Source organism: Rattus rattus, chromosome 1 (assembly GCF_011064425.1).
Source record: "Rattus rattus isolate New Zealand chromosome 1, Rrattus_CSIRO_v1, whole genome shotgun sequence".
NCBI lineage: Eukaryota > Metazoa > Chordata > Mammalia > Rodentia > Muridae > Rattus > Rattus rattus.
Window position 1 is genome coordinate 244,456,039 of NC_046154.1, and position 24,093 is coordinate 244,480,131.

The 24,093-nt window shown below is 40.2% G+C and overlaps 1 protein-coding gene across 1 annotated transcript in view; it reads right to left on the reverse strand.

Annotated features, from left to right (window-relative positions):
* Positions 1-24,093, reverse strand: part of Fam135b (family with sequence similarity 135 member B) — a 277,326-nt gene that overhangs the window by 177,432 nt on the left and 75,801 nt on the right. The window lies entirely within an intron of this gene.

The following is a 24,093-nucleotide window of genomic DNA, read 5'->3' on the forward strand; positions in this document are numbered from 1 at the left end:
AGATGGACAAGACCATGTGGCTAACAGGACCAATACAACACCATGTGTCTGCTTCATGGTGTGTTCAAAGGTCCTTCTTCAAGAGAAGAAAGAAAGAGAGAGAGAGAGAAAGAAAGAAAGAAAGAAAGAAAGAAAGAAAGAAAGAAAGATGAATAGGCAGAAAGAAAGAAAGAAAGAAAGAAAGAAAAGGCAGAAAGAAAGAAAAGAAAGAAAGAAAGAAAGAAAGAAAGAAAGAAAGAAAGAAAGAAAGAAAAGGAAGAAAGAAAGAAAGAAAAGGAAGAAAGGAAGAAAGAAAGAAAGAAAGAGAAAGAGAAAAGAAGAAAGAAAGAAAGAAAGAAAGGAAGGAAGGAAAGATGGAAAGGCAGAAAAGAAAGAAAGAAAAAAAGAGAGAAGGAGAGAGGAGAGAGAGAGAGAGAGAGAGAGAGAGAATAGGCCATGTGGTTAGCACTTTTTGGCTGGAACTAAGTCTTGATCTATGACCCTTTTATCTGTCTATGACATGGAGGCCACATAGCCCAATTACTATTAGGAGCTCGCTTGCTTTCTGACAGGAGACCTTAGGCAATCCATTTAACCCCCTGTTTCTTGGTGCCGTTTCATCTGGGAGTGTGAACTGCATTTGGTTTGGCTACATTATGAGAGGATGAAGTGAACACGCCCATTGATCCTTTTACCCACACCCGGACATGTACCAAATTCTTAATAAATGTTAGCCAGCACTGATGGCAATGCATACTCATCACAGAATGTCACTCTATCATCAATATTGAAGAGTCAGGTGACTGAAGTGGCAACAGAACACATGGGTGTTGTGACAGGCAGATGCTATCTGTCTTGACAGATGGATTCAAAAGCTGATAAGAAGATTGGGTGAGACACAGGGAAAGAAATAGAATTACAACCTCATACTGCAAACAAATCAAGAAGAGAACCCCAGGCAGATTGAATCTTTTGAAAATGTGAAATCAACTAGATAAGAGATATTTGAACAAAGAAGGGAAAACAAATTAATGGAACACCCGCTGTACTCATAGTCCTGTATATAATATTATACATACTACCTAGTTTTTGAGAACAATGATTTTGTGATAAAATTCTTGTCCTATTTTTTTTTCAGATGAACAAAAAGAATAAAGGAAGTTCTTACTTGCATCCTACAACAAAATATTGCACTCTTTGGAAAGTCTCATTTTCCCAAGGCCCAGTTTACTACTATGTGTCACTAAGACAATGCCAGCTACCCAGTAGGATTCTGGGTAATATAGAACATAATTCTTGCAATGTATCTGTAGCCCAGCTGTTCTTGGTAGCTGGTATGACATGTGAGAATGATTGAGAACAGAAGAAATGAAATCAGAGGACACATAGACTTTCATAGCTGGCAAAGGTGATGGGTATGTAGGTCTTCAGAGAAGACCTCCCCTGATCCCACTGGTTCAGAGCTTCCATCCTGTGTTTCAGTACTGACAAGGGCTCCCTTCCAGAAAATGCTTCTGATAATATAGAAGGCTGTGGATCAAGTGAGAATGCTGCACATCCTTCGAATCAATATATATAAAGACTAATATTCAGAATTCTCATACAAAAACAAAACAAAACAAAAAACTGAACCACCTAGACTATTCATTATGCTGGAGTGAGCTATGGTCTTGACCAACACAATAGAAACAACTGGGGTCAGAACCTTCCCTCTTTAACACCAATCTCGAGAGGTGCCCAGGAAAGGTTAAATAGTTCCCTTATTCACTTATACTAAAAAAGCTATGGTCTTCATTTTCCGTAGATATTTTTTTTCGGAGCTGGGGACCGAACCCAGGGCCTTAACGCAATTCCTAGGCAAGCGCTCCCTAACCACTGAGCTAAATCCCCAACCCCATTTTCCGTATTTTTTGATCCAACAGTTGCAATGATCACAAATACAAAGTGCTGGTTCAGTCATCTGATTCTTTGATTGTGTGTACCAGCCTTTAATTGCGCTGGGATCTCTGACCTAGTATGCCTGTGGCTGGAATATGTATAGAGAGGAGGGGGAGGAGTAGGGGAGGGAAGGTCAAGGGGAGGGAGAGGGAGGAAGAGGGAGGGGAGGGAGGAAGAGGAAGAGAGAGACAGAGACATGGAGAGAGACAGAAAGAAAAGACGGATAAACAGATATGCAGAGATAAAGACAAAGAGAGAGGAAAAGAGGACAGGGAAGAAGGAAGGGAGGGAAAGGGAGGAGAGGGGGACGGGGGGGGGGGAGAGCAAGAGGGAGGGAGAATGCCAGTGTTGATTAACACATGCTAAATGCAGCCAAAGGTTTTACACATTCTGATTTACACAAGTCACTATTACTATTTTTGGACCAGTAGTGACCCAGGATGGCAAAGATCTTGCTTTTCCAGCTCCAGTACTGATATGCATGTTTCCTGGGGGCAATAAAGCTCTATGAAACAAATATTGAGAAATAAAAAATGTTTACTAGATGTAAAATGTGACGCTATCATTTTCTCTGTGGAAATTTTACCACCCTATGATTTAGAACATATTAATAAAGTCAGAGCTCTGGAATTTGGAAACAACCACGGGAGCCTTTTCCTTTAATATCATGTGATTAATTATAACCTGCACATGCCTCTAAATGAAGAAGCTAAGTTCAAATTTTACAATATCCATTTTAAACCTCTACTTTGGTCACAATATGAAATTTATGTTCAATAATTCAACACTATCTACACTGATCCCAACCTTCTCCCTGGATCTTTCGATTTGAAAAATAATGAGGAACTTAGACTGGGGCCTTTTGAATATGGTCCTCAGACTAGCAGCTTCAGTGACGAAAGCAACAGTGAGTGCTAACCTAGATCTACTGAGTAAGCCCTCACTCACCCATCCTCTGGGAATTCTAACATTCACGCTAATTTCAGAACCACTGCCTCGGATACTGTATTTGGAGTTGACTGGACTTGAGTTGACCCAGTACATTGTGAGTCATGTACTTCTGGATCTCGGTTGAACTTCCTGTTCCCTATTTTCCCCATGGCTTGCATCTACCCTATAAGACATGCTTAATGACTGGGTTGGATTAAAGTATGTTAACAGTTTAATATATCATTAGGTATACTGTAAAATATATACATGAATTATATATACGCACATGGCCAACTCCGCCCACTTCACCTACATCCAATACTTACCAATCACGGAAATACATGGCATAGCTACATGTTAACAACCCATGGCACTTATATACCTTCGACAATTAGTACACATGCAAACAACTACACACCTACTCACACTCAACATACACATAAAAGATGCCCATAACAAAACACCAAAATCACCCTCAATGTCCAGAAAACACACACACACAAACTCACCTTGTACACAACACACAGTCTTTGTCCTACCTGTGGCAACCAATTACCTTCTATAATTGATAGCTGCAAACAGCCTTTCGGATTTGATTTTGCCACATTCATCTCTAAAACCACATTTCCTGGAAGCTGCATTCTCAAGTTCTAAGATTACTGAGTTTAAAGTAAAGCTGTTCCCCCAAAATGCAAGTTATCCCTTGCACTTTGACTCGGGAAGCTCAAAGGGAAGAAAAGTATTTTCCCATAGGACCCAGAGTTTCTCTAAAGAACTAACCTTTGAGCAAGAAGGCATTTGCTTTTGTCTGGGATAATCAATGGCAATCTCTTTTTAAAGAGCAAAGGATCATTAGGTATTTGCCATCTGAGCTCACTTTGAGTAAGCACACTTGACCTTGATAAATACTTCTGCTGTATATCAGGCCTCAGGCATACCCAGCTTCACTCCCTGCCTCATCACTAAAACCTTTCACCTGTTTGAGGTCAGTTTGGCCTTACAAAGGGTCTACTAGGAGAGAGAAAAATCTGAAGATGTAATGGGAGTTTACAGAGAGGTTTCATTGTTCAGGAAAGCAGAGGAGCTGGTCTCTCCAATTCAACTTTTTCCTCAACATTGGTCCCATGTCCTCCACAAAAGAATCATCTATAATTTTATAGATAAAAAAAAAATCCATGTTATTGGGTCAAACAGTCAGATCTTCTCAACACCAAAAGAGACCTAGTAACATTTTCATAGTAAATTTGCAGCCACTGAACCTGCTTCTAAAGTCAAATGACACAAGGAAACACTGGAGCTGAGAGGAGCTACAGGCTAGATAAACAGTTTTCTATTTGTACAACCAAAGAAAGGAAAAAAAAGTAATGGCAGGAAAGAGTACTAAACCTTTTTCTTTGCAAGCTCAAGTCAAGCTCCTTCCTTTAGAGATATGCAGACAGTCTATATTTATGCACTGTTGTGTAAAAAGCAGTCAGTCTGGGCAGTAATCAGGGGTCTTTGTGGTTGAAAGGCATATAAGTCATGAGAGTGTGAATAGGTGAGCATGTGTAAGTTTACATAGGTTTTGTGTGTGTGTGTGTGTGTGTGTGTGTATATGTGTGTGTGTGTGTATGTGTATGTGTCTCGCGTAAATAAATGACCCAGGATTTACATACCTATTTTTACCATTTGATTCAACTTGCAAGCCTTAGTCTTCTTCTTGGTATAAACAAGATAGTTTGCCTAACAGGAAGGAGAAGGTTGATAACTAATGTTAACCCAAACCTCCTCATGGTGAGTACTTCATCTGAGCTTTCTTTTTATATCAATCTTCAGATTTCATGATCCCTTTTTTTGCCTTTAAATTTCCTTAGGTTGTTTGTCTATTTGTTTGTTTAGTTGGTTGTTTGGTTGTTTGGTTGGTTCTTTGTTCGTTTGTTTGTTTGGTTGGTTTTGTCACCATTATCCAGGCGGCTGTAGTCAAAGGTATTGAAAACTGAGGAACATGGAGAGAGTGGAGGAATGAGCACATTTCCCTCCACAACTGTAGTCAACAACTCCCTCCTCTAAAGATGGTGCCAAGAGAATATTCCATCTTTGGGTCAGAGGTATCTGAAGGATCCCAAAATTATGTAAGATTGTTACTCCCTACAAAGGTGTTCAGGAATCAACTGGATATTGGTCTTTCATCCACTCAAACTTAGTTTTCAGTTCTTAGCACCTTCAGTTCTTAAAATAAAATCCCTTCTCTTCATTTCTATAGCACTCCCTTGGGAATGTAGTCACCATCTTCTTCCTGCATTAGCCCTGGCTGCTGGGTACAGGCATCTGCCCCAGTCCACGCTTCTGTTAGGACACCCTCACACTTTCACCACAATGAGGATCTTTCTAGAACATACAACAGTTTCCAAATCTGTGAAGTGACTCTTCCTTGCCTTCAGTGTGACACAAAAGATATTTCATACCTGTGAATTTCCTATTCTTAAAACACAGTGATTCTTAATGTCATTCGCATGCTGTGTCTGACTTTAATCCCTCTCCCTAAATTCTACAATTTGAGTTTTCCTGAGCACCTTATCTTCACGAAGGCTCTGGGAAAGAAACCTCAGCCCAGAAAGGTAGTGTTCATGACTAATGATGTCATACATTCAAGGGTTTCAGCTACTGCCACCAGATTACTTTTAATCAGCCATAGAAATTACTGTTTTTACTTCTTTTTTCAACATAGGAGTTTATTAGGATTCCTTTCTTCAGCAAGATTTCAAAAATCTGTCAGGCAATCCATTCCAAAATAACCAGATTGCCTTAGTTTAGAGGTTCCAGAGTCCCTGGGGTACAGAGGTCCATGTCAATTAAATGTTCATGATTGTTTAAACTTTTAAAATATGTCTAAACTGTATAATTAGCAATTTACATTTTCCAAAATGTCTTAAAATGTTCTCAGTTACCTTCTGAGGAAATCTGATAAATACACACACACACACACACACACACACACACACACACACACATTCATAATTCCAGCATCTTACTACATATCACCTGGGGAAGACTTCTTTAACAAGCATGCTTTCCATTAAAGTATGGCTTTTCCCTAAAATTTCAATATTTCAGTTGTGCAGCCTTTGATATTTTAAACTAATACGAAAAGTATGTTGACCTTTCTATACATTTACTTTACGAAAAGGGCACAGGACATCAGTGTGCTAAGAAGACAGTAGCTGAAAAAGGAAGGTGGGTAAACATCATGAAAGAGTGAGGACAGGGAGTCACCTGAGGACAGTGTAGCAACTGCAACAGGACTTAGAACACGGTGTCACTACAAGCTGACTCCACTCAATGATGAGATAAATGACAAGGATGGTTCCCTGAAACCTGCCCCTGTGCTACATATGCAGATGCCTCCCTGAAACCTGCTCATGCACCACATGCAGAGATAAATCTCTGACATATATAGAGAGGAATTTTAATCCAGCAACACGGCTGCTCTGGCAAGGGATCACATTTGAAGATGTTCTGGGTCTATAAGATCTGGCTATAAAACAGACACATCCTTAGTACACACTTTTAATCCCCAACAATGAAGGTAAGCTTAGTATGTAGAAAAAAAGCAGGCTGTGAAATCTAATTAAGGGGCCTACAAAGTGATGAATCAGAGAAAGATTGATCAGGAAGAGTCTGAGATAGGATTCACACAACTCACAGGAGAACAGCTCAGGAAAGAGAGACTAGTTAAGAGCAGCAAGAAAGAAGAAAAGGTGGTGGGTGGTGGGTGTGTATGAAAGGTTTACGGGAACAGGTTGCAGACATGACAAGCTATTCACAGGTAAAGACAGAACGAGCTAGAGAATGGGGGGGGGGTAGAACATATTACCAAAGTTAGGTAATTAGAACAGAGAAAGAAACACTCTGGATTCAGCCAAAGCCATGTACTCACACAGCTTGGGTGATTCTCATCTCCTCTAATCATCTGAGAAAATGAAAGCATCATTTACACATAGGCACCTGCACTTCATGAAAAGATGGTTCTAAAAAATGTGCACCCGTATTCCAAGGAGAAATGTTTCAGACATCTACACTTGCCTTTCATGAAAAGATCGTTCTGAGCAACCCCATCTGTGCACAGTGCAGAGATGGTTGTTAGTCTCTGTACCTGCACTCCATGCAGAAATGATTTCCTGACACCTGGCTCTGGACTCCACACAAACATAGATGCAATCTACCTGCCTCTACACTTCATGCAGAGACGGTTGGCAGCTACCTACCCCCAAGATCTATGCTTTTTTTAAATCTACCCTAGAGAATTACTAAAAGTCATCACTGTAATGAAGTACGCTATGACAATGTTCCGGATGTCATGGCTGCAGTGAGAGAATCTGTTTAATGCCTCAGCAAATGTTCTAATTGAGAATGAAAATGACCAGCACTATTTGTTTAAAATGCTGAATTTTTTCCAGAATGTATTTTTTACTTCTTATTAAAAAAATCAGGTATCTGTAGGCATATGAAATTATGTTCAGGTCTTCAAGTATATTCCATTGATCAATGTGTCTGTTATGCTGGAATCATATTGGCTTTGTTACTATGGCTCTGTAATACAACTTGAAGTCTGAGAGGGAATACGTCCAACAGTTCTTTTATTATTCAGGCTTGTCCACTGTCATGATTTTCATTCTTGTGGGTGTGTGTGTGTGTGTGTGTGTGTGTGTGTGTGTGTGTGTTCCTTTATGAAGTTTAAGATTAAGTCAATTGATCTGAAAATTTGTATCGTAACTTTGATGGGGATTGAACTGAATCTGGACATTGTTTTTTGGTAGGATATAAATATAATTTCACATTATTAAGTCTGAAAATCAATGAGTATGGGAATTCTAACCATCTTCTGGTATCCTCACAAGTTTCTTCAATATCTTTAGGTTTTGAATGCAACTGCCTTTTAGTGTTCAAAGTTATCTCAAAAGTATTTTTGAAGTTATTGTGAACAATACTGTTTTTATGACTTTTCTATACACACTAACAGAGGACAAAAGCGATCATTAACATCACTCAGCTACTAGTATTTAGAGCTGCAATAGTGACTTGCCTGCAGGATGTAAGATATAACCTCTGCTGCAGTAGTGGCACAAGTATAATATGAGTGACCAACTACTTTTTAATAGGATTTAAGGCCCACACCTTGAGATGGAATCTATACTGACATAATCCCAGAGCTTCTCCTCAGTTAATGCTAAACACTTCAGAGGCACTGCTCAGTGCCTACTTCGAACTGCAGTAGGCACAAGCTTATTGCTCCTGATGCCAACAAAAACAAATGCATACCAAGGCACCTAAGTATGGTTTCATACACACCCAAAGCTCCCCATGAGTGGATCCCTTCCCACAACGAATCTGGGATCATGGAAATGGCAGTGGTTTTATATTTGCCGAATCTGATGATCACGTTCTGCCTCACAGGCTATGTAAATCATGCTTCAGATCTCCCATATTTCCTCATCCAAAATCATAAAAATTATATATATATATATATGGCAATGATTTTGCTTTAAAAAGTAATACTAATGCATATTTTATCAATAATAGCTATTTAATGATATTAGAAGAATTAATTATGCATACACTATGCAATAACTTTTAAGCATAATGAAATATAAGCTTCAATCTCCAAACTGATCTGGCTGGAAGGTTGTCTGAAATGCCAGTAGTGCTGGGCAAAGTTGAGGTGTTTGGAGAAGATTTTAGTCTTAGCCCAAAGACTAACTAGGACACTGAACCAGGTAGAGGCGTACTGAGTGTTCAAATAACAGACAGGGACTTGGTCTGACTTAACCTCTTGTCTCTCTGAGTCTTAGAGAAGACAGAAGTTTCTTCCCTCTTTCTGAAGGACCCCAGGGTAGTAAGGTGGTAAGACCCACATCGTTATGGTTAATATTATGTGTATGTGTGTGGAGGGGGGTCTCAAAGCAATGATAAAAATGATCCAAGTTGGAGATAGAAGTGACAGACACACCTGCTCAGAAGGGACAGATTTGCAGTCTCCAGAAGAATATCAGCAGATGTTGTCTGCCCAAAAACTAAAGAGGGGATTCCTGCTTTAGGAAAGAGTCTCAAGTCGACGTCCTCTATGCTTCCTGACAGCTTTGAGTGTCTATGAATATCACACCATCTAATTTTAAGGTTCTGCATTCATTAATGGCTATAAATGTTTCAAAAGCGTTTCCTTTGCATAACCACAGCACACCCAATTCAAGTTGAATCACAGGAAGACGTCAGTGGGTTTAGAATTGTTGCTACTTTGTTTAACCCTTTGAGTTCACCTTCACTATCCAGGCACCAACTCCTCATATACCAAACATGGGGATTCAGTGAACTGTAGATTCAAGTTTCCATCCCGTCTTATACAGAGACACGTGCTATATTCAGGATCCCTTTGGAATCCTGACTCTTAATCTCCATTCCAGAATGTTATCATTGTTGGTAGCCAAAGTTTTCAGATCCATGACTTCATTTGGTCAGAGAGAGAACTCAAAATATCAAATCAAGAAAAAAAATTGCCCCAAATCCCTACTGCTAATAGGACAAGAAGCAGATGAAGTGAACTGTATCAGGAACTAAGGACTTTAGAGACTCTGGAAAATTCAGGGAGAAGAGAGATCAGCCCCTTCTTGTTGGATGCCTTGAGAAACTGTCACACAGACTGGCTGAGAGAAAAATCATGACAGGAACTTTAATATGTTGGTCTTCAGCATGTGACGCTATATGAGGCTGCACAGACAAACAGACCTAGGCCACTGGGCCTTTGTGACACCACTGGGCATCTATTCCAAGAGACACATGAATTCTTATCATAAAAACCAGGACTTCAGTCTTAGTCTCTTATTCTCTCACTACCTTAAAAGTCAACACTGCAAACATTCTTCTTCAACCCCTTTCCCTTGAGCACTCTACCTCCTCAGAAAATTACTGTGCTTTTGCCCAAGTCATCACTGACAGTAATGTAAGGCGAATTCTCACCTCTCTGATAGGCTACCTATCCTTGGGAGCCTCATTCCTGCTTCCTAGATTGCCTATACACCACCCTCCTGAAAAAGCTTCTGCCTATCATACTAAGTGAAGGCACATTTACTTGGAAGCATAGAAAAGGGGACTACTACCAAATTTACCAGGAATCATGGGAGAGTAAGGGCATAGAATAGTACTTAGGGTAGGCAAGGAAGGAATGAATAGAGAACAAAACAAATGTGTTTGTGAATGAATGAGCCAGTTTGCTGTTGTTCTTGGCAACTACACAGCGCTTATCCCTGTTCACTTTGAACCTGCATCTACACAGGTCTTAGAGAGACCATAAGAACCCAACCCTGGGCTTATTTTGCCCTGTGCATATGTCTCTGAGTAGGGGGGAAGGCCACTACAATCCATTATGCCTGGAAACACCTTATAGCACAGTCTGCCTGGAGGAAGGATACGGAGACTACTGCTGTGCACACTGCAGAGAGGGCCATACTTCTTGCTGCAATGGTGCACCATTAACATTAGAGGACCTGATCACGAGAAAACAGAACATAGGCTTTGCTGATGAGACAAGGTTGATGTTTCAGTTGTGCTCTGGCTGTATCCTGGATTGAATGATTTGCAATCTCATTTCATTTAGCATCTGCCATTAGCCTTGTAAGCCCATCATGACTCAGCTTGCATCATTTCATTCCCACACTGACCACCCACAAGACTCCTGGGCCTCAACTCCACCCTTCTCACACACTTTACTCAAGGCTTTACTCGAGAAAAATATTGAAGCAAAGGACGATATCACTGACAGGTGTTCCTCGTGGATGTTTTCTGGAAGTTCCTGGGATCCAAACAGAACATAGGATCAGTCTTTCCTGGACTCACTGTCATTGGCATCAAGCATAACAACAGGTATCCTGTTTCTGGGACACACATTCTGTTCGTCCAGATGCCCAGGCCTCTCTTGGGTTTTAGTTGTCGGCTCACGAGGTAACATCGTTGGGGGGGACTTTGAACAGAAGCATACCCAACTCTCTGCTTCTCAGAAGGAAAGATTTAGCAACTGTTGGTTTGGAGAGCAGCTTGCTAGAGAGGGAGTAACAGTTTGGTGCTAATCTGCCATGACCACGCATCCCACTCTTTACCAGCTAGGGAAAATGTACAGGTGGATGTGCTTCTCAATGTTCTCATCTGTGCACAGCTGATAACACTCTCTACCCATGACTGTGAGAAAAGCCAAATAACTTCTATCTAAAGTAAACAGTTTGGGATCTCACAGACAGAAAACACTTGACGTAGTGATTGTTAGCGTTCTGTTTGTGACCAAAGACAATTGTGAGTTACAAAAGTAATGAACTTTACAATCAGATTTAGAAATGCTGCCTTTTTTAAAGTAAATGGAGGAGTTTAGCTTTATTCTTTAAAATGTACATTTTATTTATTTTATTTTACTTTTATGAGTGTTTTGCCCTCATGTTATCTATATGTACCACATGTGTGCCTGATGCCTAAAGAAGTTAGAAGAGGGGGTCAGATGTCCTGAAACTGAAGTTATAGATGACTTAAAACACTGTGTGTGTGTGTGTGTGTGTGTGTGTGTGTGTGTGTGTGTGTGTGTGTGTGTGTGTGTGTGTGTGTGTGTGTGTACTGGGGAATTGAACCTACATCTTCAAAGGACTTAACCCTTGAGTCAACTTTTCATCCTGTTTTCATTTTAGAGTGAGTATTGAACAGGCATCTATGAAGTCTGACGACCACTCCAGTTTACTTATTCAGTGACTTGTCCCTGATCAAAATATCAAGGCACTATAGAAAAGTGAACTATGTCTCAGTCCTTACCCAGAGAACTTTCATATTAGCTATGGAACAAAATAGTAGGATCCTAAAATTCCATCTGTGTTTTCATTTCCTCAATGGTTACATCATTTAGGCACATCATTAATTTCTGTAGAATAATGGGTAAATGGAGAGAGCAGAAGCAAGAGTTTTACAAACACCATAATCCCTAGAGCTGGGAAGAAGGCTCAATAGTTAAGAACACTGGCTAGTGGTACAGAAGACCTATGCTGGGTTCCCAGTACCCATATGGCAGGTCACAATGCTCTGTAACTCCAGTAAGTTCCAGGGGATCTAATGTCATCTTGTGGGCTCTTTAAACACCAGGCAAACCAGTGATGCACAAACATACATACAGAAAAATCCTTATCCACAAAAATATTTTAAAACTTCTATTTAGAGACAGATACCTGATCAACCCCTTTCCCTACTGCCATCCTAGGTTTTATGTAAAGTATATTGATCTGATTTTCTTAACCCTCAATCTATAGTCTGTTTTTAACTACTCAAAACCATGTCATTGGCCTTTTCTAGGAAGTGACTTTAAGCACTTTACCTCTAAAGATTTAGGGTAAGTCCTTAATGGCTTCCTACTCCCTTGGTCATAAATGTCTATACCCTTACCTTGGCCAGAATAGTCCAAATGATCTCCTCCTAGCTCTATTGTAGATAATACCTTCCTAGAAAGATGACCCCATTTTCAGGTTGTTGCTGGTCAAGAAATGAGTCCATCAGATGTTCTTGAAGTTTTTAAACTGAACTTTTCTTCTCCCTCTGAGGCTCTTTCTAAGGTGGCTCTCAAGTGTCTTCTGGTATTAATCCAGGGCCAATTTCCACCAAATTCTGTCTACTTCTTCTCTAGTAAGTCACCTTCATTGATTGGTTTTTGTTTGTTTGTTTGTTTTTGTTTTATTTTTGTTGTTGTTTGGTCTTTTTTTTGTGTGTGTGGAACTATCATTCTATAGACTATTTGCTTGGTTCTATGTCATGTCAGGAAATTTCATTCTTGGAAAAGTGTAACTCCCTTTGTTCCTGAGCTGCTGTATCCCAAGAGGAGAGCATAAGGCTCAGGACAGACACTGAATTCCATAAACACTGTATGCACTAAAAGAACAGGTTGAGCTCCAAAAACACAGATATCTCAGATGCTAAAGGGGGCTAAGATTTTAGCAAAGGGAACCACCAATTCCTATGATACTATACGCTTCAAATTTTGCTTCAGTCCAGCTCAAAATACAGCCTAATAGATCCCCATTAACAGGTTGATTTCTTTATGAAATGATATTTAAGTACGGGCAGACAGCCACAGCTGCCCAAGTCAACCCAGCTAATAAATGGCTTCATGATATTTAAATAGATTGACGGAGTCACATTTTCTTAGCCAGAGAAAAAGAAGATAATGAACATCCCACAAGACAGTAGTCAGAGGTCTGCAGGGGACCTAGGGATAAGGGAAGCAGCATTCAGAGGAAAAGAAAAGGTAAGGCCTGTATTTAAAAGATGCCAACCTTAAAGATCTTGGTAGCTTCCTTCTACTGTGAATCAGATGAACTTAAAGAAAACTTCATACTGACTTAGCTATTAATCATTATATGACAATGATCAACCTATTTTTGGCATGAATTAATTATGAACTTATGCCTTTTCCTTTTTAAAAACAATCTTCTTTAATATATGTCCCCACAAAGACTGTGTAGACCTCCTTCCTAGGCATGAAGAGCTGATGAGTCTGCTCAGTCATGTAGCAAACTTTCATATTATCTAAAAGCCCATGTTGTATCAGCAACTAAGCCAGGTATAGGAGATATAAGGGAAACAGCGGACTTTCAAGATATGGAGGAATTGCATCAGATAATCCTGAGACAGTAGGATGGATGAAAGGTATAAGGAAGACATATGCAGGATATTCAGGAAGCCTGTATCAAGATTACAGATGTCTCCCAGTCATCTTGTTGGGCCTTAAGAGGTTAACACGATCATTTCACTGTATACTGTGATATGATCAAGTGAAGAGGTTAAAGGAATAAAGATTGTCCTCCAATAATTGTTCCGAAGCACAGTACATATTGATCTCATCATCTGATTAACCTAACATACATGCACAAACACACATACACACACACACACACACACAATTTATATATGTATATATAGTGTTATTTAAACTTTGAGGATTAAAATCTGGTAAACAATCAGCTAAACAATGATAATTAGCATTACAGATAGATATATCTATGGAGCTACTTAAATGGGTAGAGAAAAAGTAGGCCAATTTTGCTAAGTCCTTGGTTAGAAATGTCACACCTGAACTTTACTTAATGCCCATCAGGGATAAGCACCTCTTCCTTCTACTACCTGTATCCCATATTTACAGCCCTTTGCAAGTCCCAGGAGCTATAGTTTTGTCTCTGGTAAATCTATCTCTCTCCACCCAACTTTCTCATAGCATTCCATTTATCACCTTACAGAAACTCAACAGAAATAAAGTATTACAGAATCAAACAAGAAACTAGCATTTCAGACCTCTGTTTTAGACCTGCCAGTCTTAGTAGTTAAGGTAGATGCTCCTAGGAAGTTTTTCACTTCCCAGGGCTCCTCGTACCCAGTCATTCCAGGGTAAGTTCTGCCAACCTAGCTTTCCTCTGTCTATCTCTACCTGAGAGAGAATGAAGCTGCTGTTAGCTGTGGTAATTTAGGCCCAGTGATACAGTGTGTATGTAGAAGCAGTACCTGAAAGAAATTGAAACACTGTCTCCAAAAACCCCAAAGCCCAGCCACCTTCCCTCAGGCTCCTAAAACACACTTGCAAGTTCTCCCTGATTTTTTGCATTTTTCCACCCAGAAGTCAGAGGGTCTTTTAATACAAAAATAAAATCACAATTCCCTAGCTACCAAATCCTGTTGGCTTTCTATCACACTTTAAATATATTAGAACCCTCCAAAGAGGAAACACAGATGGCCAACACATCCATGAAAATAGGCCCAACATCTTTAATCAGTAGGGAGATGCCAAGTCACGCCAAAGTGAACAACACCAATTAAATATGGGCCAACGACTTCAACAGACACCTCAGCAATGAAGACAACGCAGAAGAAAAAGACACAGAGGAGAACATACCCCTTACCATGTGTCATCAAGGAAATGCAAAGTAAGACAAAGTCATACCACTGCACATCTGCCATAGTGGCTTAAAGTCACAACACCAAAGCACCAAATGCTAGAGAGGAGGTAGAGAGACAGGATCTCTCATTCATTCCTAGTAGGAATGTAAATAGTGAGGTCACTTTGGAAAAGAGTTTGAGTTTTCATACAAAATTAAACATATTCTTAACACAAGATACAACAATTATATTTTTTGGTAGATATACAAAAAGGTCTAGAACTACTGTCCTCACAAAAATCTGCACACAGATGGTTAAAGCGTGCTGATGATAATTATGTAAAATATGGAAGCAAGCAAGCTATACTTCAGCCAGGGAAACGTTAAATGAGCAACTGTGCATTCAGATAATGGGATGGCATTTAAAGCCAATGAGAAACAAGACTCACATCCCGTGAAAGTTTGTGGGAGAACCTTACATGTTGGAAGGTATGAATGACACTGCGATGCATGGGTACATATTATGAGACTTTATCCATTGTATTCTGTAAAAGGTGAAATTGTAGAAGCTGAAAAAAATCTGTGGTTGTCATGGGTTTGGAGATAGTAAGCATGGAGAATATTTTCTAGGGTAGGAATACACCAGTGGTAGGTGGGTGTCATTCGATATCTGTCAAGATCTTTCAGTATTCAGCATCGAAGATGAGCCCTAGTGTAAACCATGAAACTTAGGTTATAATTGCAACAATATATACCTGTAATATAAAGACAGCGTGCTAATATGTGGTGAGTTATTAATGGTGAGGGATATTAAGCATGTATTGAGTCAAAGCAGAAATGGAAAATCTCTATCACTTCCACTATGCCTTTATATGAACAAAACACTCTTCTGAAAAATAGTCTGTCAACATATGCACATAAAAATAATATAGTAACATGACTTTACGTCAACAAGGATGCCTATGCATTTTAGAAAATTTGAAAACTAATAATTTTCAAAACGGAAGTAGAAAAACTGGCTCTTATCCATTGATCATAGAAATGTAAAGCGATACAAAGCAATTTGAAAGATCCAATGACTTAGACACAAAGTTGTCATGTGACCCAGAAATTCTAAACCCAGTGTTTACTGAAGAAAAATGAAAACGGTTGATCAAGCAAAACTTCATGTGTGAGTGTTCAGAGATACATTATACACAACATACAAAGGAGCAAAAAGACTGATATTCATCAACTGATCAATTGCTAGAACATACACAGCAGGTACACACATGGAAGTATCATTTTCCCCTTTGTTTTCCTAATCTCGTAATTGTTTATTGTTTGAGAAGTTTGAATATCATAGATACAAAAAATATATATTTGATTATATATACTTCTATGGCCTCCCACCCCTCCAGATTCATCCCATCCTCACACCACCTTTTCCCAATCTCTGTCTCTCTGTAGTCTCTCTCTCTCTCTCTCTCTCTCTCTCTCTCTCTCCTTCTCTCTCTCTAAAACTTATTTAGTTCTACTTTATGCTGCAAGTATGTATATAGGTATAGGGTCTTCTGAAGCATTAACAGCCTCACTGGAACCTCCTCAACTAGGGATAAAACACCATTAATACCTGTCTCTTCCATGTATGGTTTTTGTCTAGCTTGACTTATGAAGTGCTTGGTTAGGAAGTCATCATTACATGGCTGGTATTTTAATTAGGGTTTCAAGGGCCATGATAAAATACCACAAGCAAGAGCAATTTGAAGAGGAAAGCGTTTATTTTGTCTTATTGCTTGAGTCCATCATTTGGGAAGTCAGGTTGGGAACTCAAGGCAGGAAATGATGCAGGGTCTATAGAGGAGTGCTGTTTACTGACTTGCTACCCATGGTTTACTCAGCCTGTTTTCTTATAACTCCCAGGCCCACCAACCCAGGGATGGCACTGCACACAGAGAGCAGGGATCTTCCACATCAATCATCAGCCAAGAAAATTACTCACAGGCCAGTCCAGTAGGGACATTTTCTAAATTGAAGTTCCTTCTTCCTGAATAACTCTAGCTTGTGTCAAGTTGACATAGAACTAACAATTACAGTTTCCTTGACTTCCTGTCCAGAATATTATTTAAGTGCAGAAAAAATGAAGTTTTAAAATGCAGATAGACCTTACAACATAGTGATAAATGAAAAAACCATACAGAATTATAAATTATGTTGTATTGTGCTATTTGTAAGAAAAATGTAGACTGGGGCAAATCTACATAGAAAAATAAAACACACAGTAGAGCCAAACTCTGGAGAAACAGTGATTAGACAGTGACTGTTAATGATATGAGACTTCCTTTTGAGGTTCCAGAAGTTTCTTTGAGGTAGAGAATTGTGGCACTGCCATGATTAGGAAAATATCTGAACCTGTTGAACTATGTGAATTTTGTCACATACATATTTACTCTTAAAGATAAAGAAAAGCCCTTCCTTCTGTATTACTCTGAAAGTTCTCTTCTTAGACACCTCAACAAGTAGACCCCTGGGAGACCCAGAAAGCAGCTGCTGGGATGATCACGGATGTAATCTCTTTCACTGGTCCTCTCAGCTGTAGGTTGCCATTCCTCCCTCTCATTGCCACAGATGTACACAGCTAAATCAACTCTTAGTTCACTTGTTGACCAGTAACATTACAAGGCCCAACATAAATAAATCTAATAATGCAAATTCAGAGACATATTTGTAGCAAAGTATATTCAATATTCCTGCAAGAAAATCAAATTTAAGTGGACATGGTGCAGTTTATCTCTCCACCCATCATAACCTTATTCCACAAGCAGAGGGTAGGTGCAGAATAAATATTTATGGAAAATGTCATGGATAAATAAGAACCAGTGCAATATCTTAGCACTCACTAATGAGTAACCAGTCACTCAGTAACCATTTCAGAATGGCACTCTACTTTTCTGCCATGTGGACAGACCATGAAGAAGACAAGATATAAAGCAGCATATGCCAGCAATGTATATATTGTGTTTCCCTTTGACCTTCCAAGTACTTGAGAAGGACATATGTGGGATAGGAGATTAGCAGTGGCAGTAGACTTCCAAACCTAAGACTAGCCCTACTCCCAACTGTTGATCCACTTTCTCTCCAATCCCTCTCTTTGTAGCTCTAAGACCCAAGTCCCATCCTATGCTGGGATTTTTATTTTTGGTCTTAGACCCATAAGGGTTAGTGAAATGTCAGATTATCTCACAGGTACCATAGCTGTCAACGCACACTATGATTCTTACCCTATGTATGAGGATTTTGAAGCCTTCAGGACAAGTTCTCCTCTACCTCCTGCAGCACTATTTCCTCCATATTCCCTCCAATTGTCATCTTCTGGCCACCAGCCAGCTCACAAAGACTCCTCTGGTTCCAGCACACTGGAGCTATTTCATAACCCAGATAGAACTCTTGTCTTCCCGATTCTGGATACAGTATCAGCTGTTTGAACCTAACATCACTATCATGAAAAGTTCTTTTTCCTCCAGATTCCTTGGTCAGCCTGATCCTGGAGACTAGGCAGATGTATTGATAGGCCATCAATTTTGGGACTACCAACCTTTAGTTTACTTGTTCTCATTATAAATAAAGAACCCATTGCCTGAGGTATATTAAGCACAATTATCTGAACATACCAGCTCTAAAGATGCTTCTATTATTATGGTACCCTCCAAATGTCTGGAAGCAGCAGATGTTGGCATTATACCATTTACTGGTGTATAGAAGTTGAACCATTTGCTTGAGTGTCACTCACTAAATCACAAGAAATCTAGATTGGAGCCTTTGTGTAGTGAGCTCCTTATCAGAGTAGAAACATTCTTTCATGATGAAACGGAGAAATGAGACTTAGGAAATAAGCAAACATCACAAATGCTGGAAGCAGAAACTATCAAGATTCATTTGGGCTCCTCTGCAAGGTTATAGAAACAATAAACAGATTCTAGGGCAAGGAGTAATTCTCTACCCAACCAAATTTCCTGAAAGAGAAGTTTTGGCTTGTGAGGAGCTCTGGGGATACAGTTTTTCTAAGCTATCATCAAGGCTGACATGGTTTTGTCACTAATGCAGCTGTCTGCAAGTTGTTCATGCTCCTGTAACACCAGTCAAGTCATCGCTACCCCAGGCTGGACACTGGCAGACTTGATACTTTTGTCAGATCCCTATCTGAAGTAAATAGTGTTTGCGCCAAGTTTCCCAGAAAAAGGCTTACAAAGCACAGACCCATGACAGCTTGACTATGACCTTGACTCCTCACAAAGCCAGGAGCCATCTCCAAGTTAGCACTTTTACGCCATGCTTCCACACTGGCCCCTCTCCAAGAAGAACTCGGCCAAAGGAAATCACTGGAATTCAACGTTAAATCCTTAACTGTGTTAACATAGAAATAGAGAAAAACACCTAGCATGTTGAAAGTCACACATTTAAATCAGGCTTGGAATTTATCCATCTTGTTTGAATAATGACTGCCTTTATGGAACTGCTCATCAATCTCCTGGCCCCTGGCCTAAGAGCCTCTCCCATGAAGTTAAGAGTTCTCCCCCTCCTTGCTTCTCCAGGCCTGCATTAAGGAACCCTGCAGGCCATAAGCATAAGTGGCACTTTGCTACCTGTGAAGATATTAGCTAATTAGAGTAATTCACACTAAAGTGAGAATGAAGACAATAATTGAACAGGAAGAAGGAAGGCCAGCAATTCCAAGCAGTTGCTGAATAAATCGCAATTACTCAGTATCATTGGAGTTCTTTTGAATCATGAGGTGAGCACTGCCAGTCAGACTGCCTAAGTCCCTCACACTCCCTGAAGTCCTCCTGTATGTCACAAAGCCTAGCTACTCCTGTGGGGGTATTTCTGAATTGACATGAAGCAAATAATATTTTAGAAATAGGTCCACTCCTCTCCACTTTCAGCTCTGTGAGCTTGGATAAGTAGCCAATGTTTGATGAGCATTTGAGTCCTCATCTGTGGACCATCTGACTATTTGGGTTGAGATGGGTATGTCAGAGTCCTAGAGAGCATAAAGGACAGGGAGATACAGGCCCAGACTAGCCATGATGTCCTAAAACTCATTGCTACTGACCCCAGTAGATAAACTCCAACATCTAGGAAAGCAGTAGTGCCGGAAGCCAGGACTTTCATTTATACATACAAAGAAGCAGGCAAGTCAGGATATACCTTGAAACATTAAAAGGAAAGGGGGTGGAGAACACATAGCCAATCAAGGCCAATTATTTTACAGATCCAATTAGGCCACTTGCTTCCTGCCTCTTGACCTCTGTTTCTAGCCCTTTGCACACTGCTCTTTTTAAGCTAACCCCTGACTGGCCCGGTGGCATGTTGCCAGTACACTGAGTTAATGTTTCACCTTCCTCCTTGCAGCTTTAGCCTATAAGGAAAAATATGTCCTGAACCCAAGAGTGATTTACCTAATGAGATGGCAGTTACATTAATTATATTTAATGTTTCCACTTACACAATAAATTTGCCTGCACAGCCCTGCCATTATCTCTGCTCTCTAGCCCCTTTCACAGCATGTGCAACTCTGAGAAATTTTAGCAGCTGTGCCAACCCCAAAATAGAAGGAACACAGCTCAGAGATGCACCTGCCTGGGTAGCCCGAAGGTCTTCTCCTATTTTGCATTGCAAATGCCCTCATCTCTGAGCCAACATAGCATGTTGGAAAGCCCAAAGAACTCTGGGGAAGGGGGAAATGAGGGTCAGGAATACTTGTCTTACATCTATGCTCTGCTACTGACCACCTGGGTACCTTTGTCCAAACTCTTAGAGCTACAGAGGTTAGACCCAAGTTGGATGGATTTGACCATTTCAGGTCCCAGATGAGCATCTCTATGAGTCTGTGTCAGGTAGCAACTCTATCTTGAACACATTATATGGACTAAATGAAATGCATGGATCTAGGTCTTTACATATGAGGTGAAAAGTTCTACCTACATTATGGGAAGAGAAAGCTGAAAAGGACTGTACTCCTAGTCGTGCTCGAAACATTTCACTGTTGCTTAACAAATATGATGTCAGGCAGAATAGTAACCATCATGGCCCTTTATTTTGATTACCTGAAAAATAAAACTGAGAGTTGCTTTTTCTATATCTGTGGCAACTATGATATTGTATAAAACAAAAAATCTCTAACACGGTCATGGATTATTATAGGCCTTTGTAAGAGTTAGCTTTTTCAACTTGGTAATCTAAAATCACCTGGGAAGAATCTCAATGAGGGATTGTCTGAATCGGCTTGGCATTAGGGCATGTCTGTGAGGATTGGTTGAGTTTGTTCATTGATTTGGAAAGAGCCAGCCTAAAAGCAGATAGAATCATTCTCTGGGTATGGTTCCTGAAACATATGAAGAGAATGAGCCGAAAAGTGTGAGCGCGCATGTATGCATTTACTTTCCACTCTCGACAATACATGTGGCTGGTTACCTGTAGTCAGGCCTTGACTTCCCTGCAATGACAGACTATAAGCTGGAGCTGTAAGCTAAGTAACATTAAAGTTTCTACATTAAAGTTGCTTTTGTCAGGACATTTTTATCACACAGACAGGAAAGGAAACTGGGACATCCGTGTTCAACAAATTCAGGCAATAATTTGTTGATGTCTTTCAAAAGATAATGGAGATGTAATCCTAAACCTTAGAATTCCTTGCAATGAATTATACCATGCTTTCCATATAGGTGCCTCCATTTACTGATTCATGCAAGGAAATGGTTTAGGCTTACTCTGCTTCCTGGCCTTGGCATTAGACTTGGACACAGTTCTTGCCCTGCTTCAGTTTCTGCCTTGGCTTCCTTCAGTGACTGTGACCTGGGCTATGTAAAATAAATAAACCCGTTCCTCTCTGAGTTGCTTTTGGTCAGTGATTGATCACAGAAATAGTAAAGCAAACAAAGACGTCACTTCATGATGTATGAGATTCTATGTCAAACAACGAACATGACTAGGAACTAGGGGACATGAATGCAAACCATGCACCTATATTCAGTGTCAATACATCATGCATTTAGAAATGGTTACATCATTTTGTGACTTTTCTCTCAATTTAAAATGCAATGTGTGTCATCATGTTTGGGTAGCCCATTGTACACTGTAGTGATTAGCAGAACCTAGATTGGCATGGGCATATCCGTGGGGAATTTTCTGTTATTTGTGGTGGAAAGACCCAGCCACTGTAAAGTGGCCCCTTTTCTGGCTGGAACCCTGCCCTTTGTGAGTGAACCAATAGATTCGAGCAGCAGCCTGCATTTATCAGGTTCCGCCTTCTGCTGGTGGATAGGATCTGCTTCTTTAAGCTCCTACTGCTTTGACTTTCCCACCGTGATGGAAATGAAGTAGGTAAACCTTTTTCAGTGGGTGGCTTTTGCCTGGGTGCTTTATTAAAGCAGAAGGAAAAACAAAAATAAAACTAACAAGTACTTACATCTCAAAGCCCAGTAAAAATGAATATATCACTGTTAACTCCTCAGAGAACTAGTTACCATCATTTCATAGGACTTCTAGGTTCTGAATTCAGGAATGCCTGGTGTTGTGTTCTTTGACCTGCCTAAGACTCTCCACAAATCAAGCATCTTTGCCATTGACAGAACCCCAGGGGTTTGACATTCAAAGTTAATATCCATGCATTCCTTTTCTATGCAGACCAGACATGCATTCTCCAACCTCAGAAAATAAGATTTGGTGATTCTGTACCTTTCCCAACTTGTATGGATTCTTCTGTTTAGCCAGGGTGGCAAGCACACCCTTAGAAAATGAGATCTATCTTCATCATCTGAAACAGTGATAGCTGCTCCAAGACCCTGAGCACTCCTGGAACCGGGCACTAGAGTTCACTCGGATATGAACTGCAGCTGGCTTTTCTCCCTCATCCCCCAGTAATGCAAACTCAGAGAGGAGCGGTTGTTCCACATCTTTACTTTGCTATTCACAGCCCACTGACCCCTGTGACAGTTTGCTTCATGCCTTCTGTGAAATGGGATGCTGTACTACAGTGAGCTCATCAGAGGCCAGTAGATCATGGTCCAAGGTGTGAGCTCCAAACATGGCATCTAAAACTTGGCAGGTCTCCTCTGACCCCATTTGAGAAACAACCCTGCAGAGAAAGCAATGACTGAATGGATTTTCAAGGATATTTATGTGTGTCTGTAGTCAAAAGGATGCTGTTAAAAATAGCAGGGTTTCTATGGATGATTTCATACAAATCTGCTCAATTTAAAAGTCAAAAACTTACCTCCCTTTCCTGCTCTGCAGGAACCAGGAAACTGAGAACAGGTGCACAGTGTTCATACGGGTGAGACACAGATATGCACCAAGATCATCCAACCTCAGTAACCCCAGGGAAAGAGGTTAGTTTTATCCACCTCAACTCAACCTGAGAATGGAACACAAATTTTGTCCTTGTCATTCTGTTGCTGAGAAACGCCATGATCAAAAATAGCCTGGAAGTCTAATGAGAAGGCTCAGCAGTTCCCAGCACTAGCTGCTCTTCCAGAGGTCCTGAGTTCAGTTCCCAGCAACTATCTGGTGGCTCATGACCATTTATAAGGTGATCTGATGCTGTCTTCTGACATGTGCATATATATGCAGCACAGCACTCAAACATTAAATAAATAAGTAAATAAAAACAGCCTGGAGAAAAGGATTTATTGCGTCTTACACTTCCTGGTCACAATCCATCACTGAGCTATATGAGGATAAGAACTTAAGACAAGGACGTGAAAGAGATATCATGGAGGGAAGATAATTGTGGGATCACTGGTATACTCACAAAGCTTTCGTATAATGTCTAGGCATATTTGCCTAGTGATGATGCCCCCATAGTGAGCTAGACCTCCCCATATCAGGCACCAGTCAAGATAATCTCTCACAGACGTGGCTACAGGACAATCAACTCAAAGCAATTCTATGGAGGTTCTGTCATCCCAAGTGAGTTTAGGTAGTAACAAGTTGTCAATAAATTCTAACCAGGACAGATTGGATACGGGGAAAATGTAGCTAGAAGAATCTTAAGGCAAAGGGGATGATATGAAGCAGAGGATGTGTAAAATACATTCTCCACAATGAGGGAGATCCGTTTCCTTTAAGGCAGCATGTTGATGCCTTCCTTTAAACTCTGATAGGAAGAAACTTGCAGCATCCAAAAACACAGGAGTGACCAGATTGTTAGAGAAGGTAATGGGTCACTTGGCTTTGATTTCTAGAAGTATTTAGCACTCAAACTTATGTATCTCCAATCTGAGCCTCTCTTTCCTCTACCTTGTAGTTGGTACATTCTCTGACAGCTTGTTGCTCAAAGATTAACTGG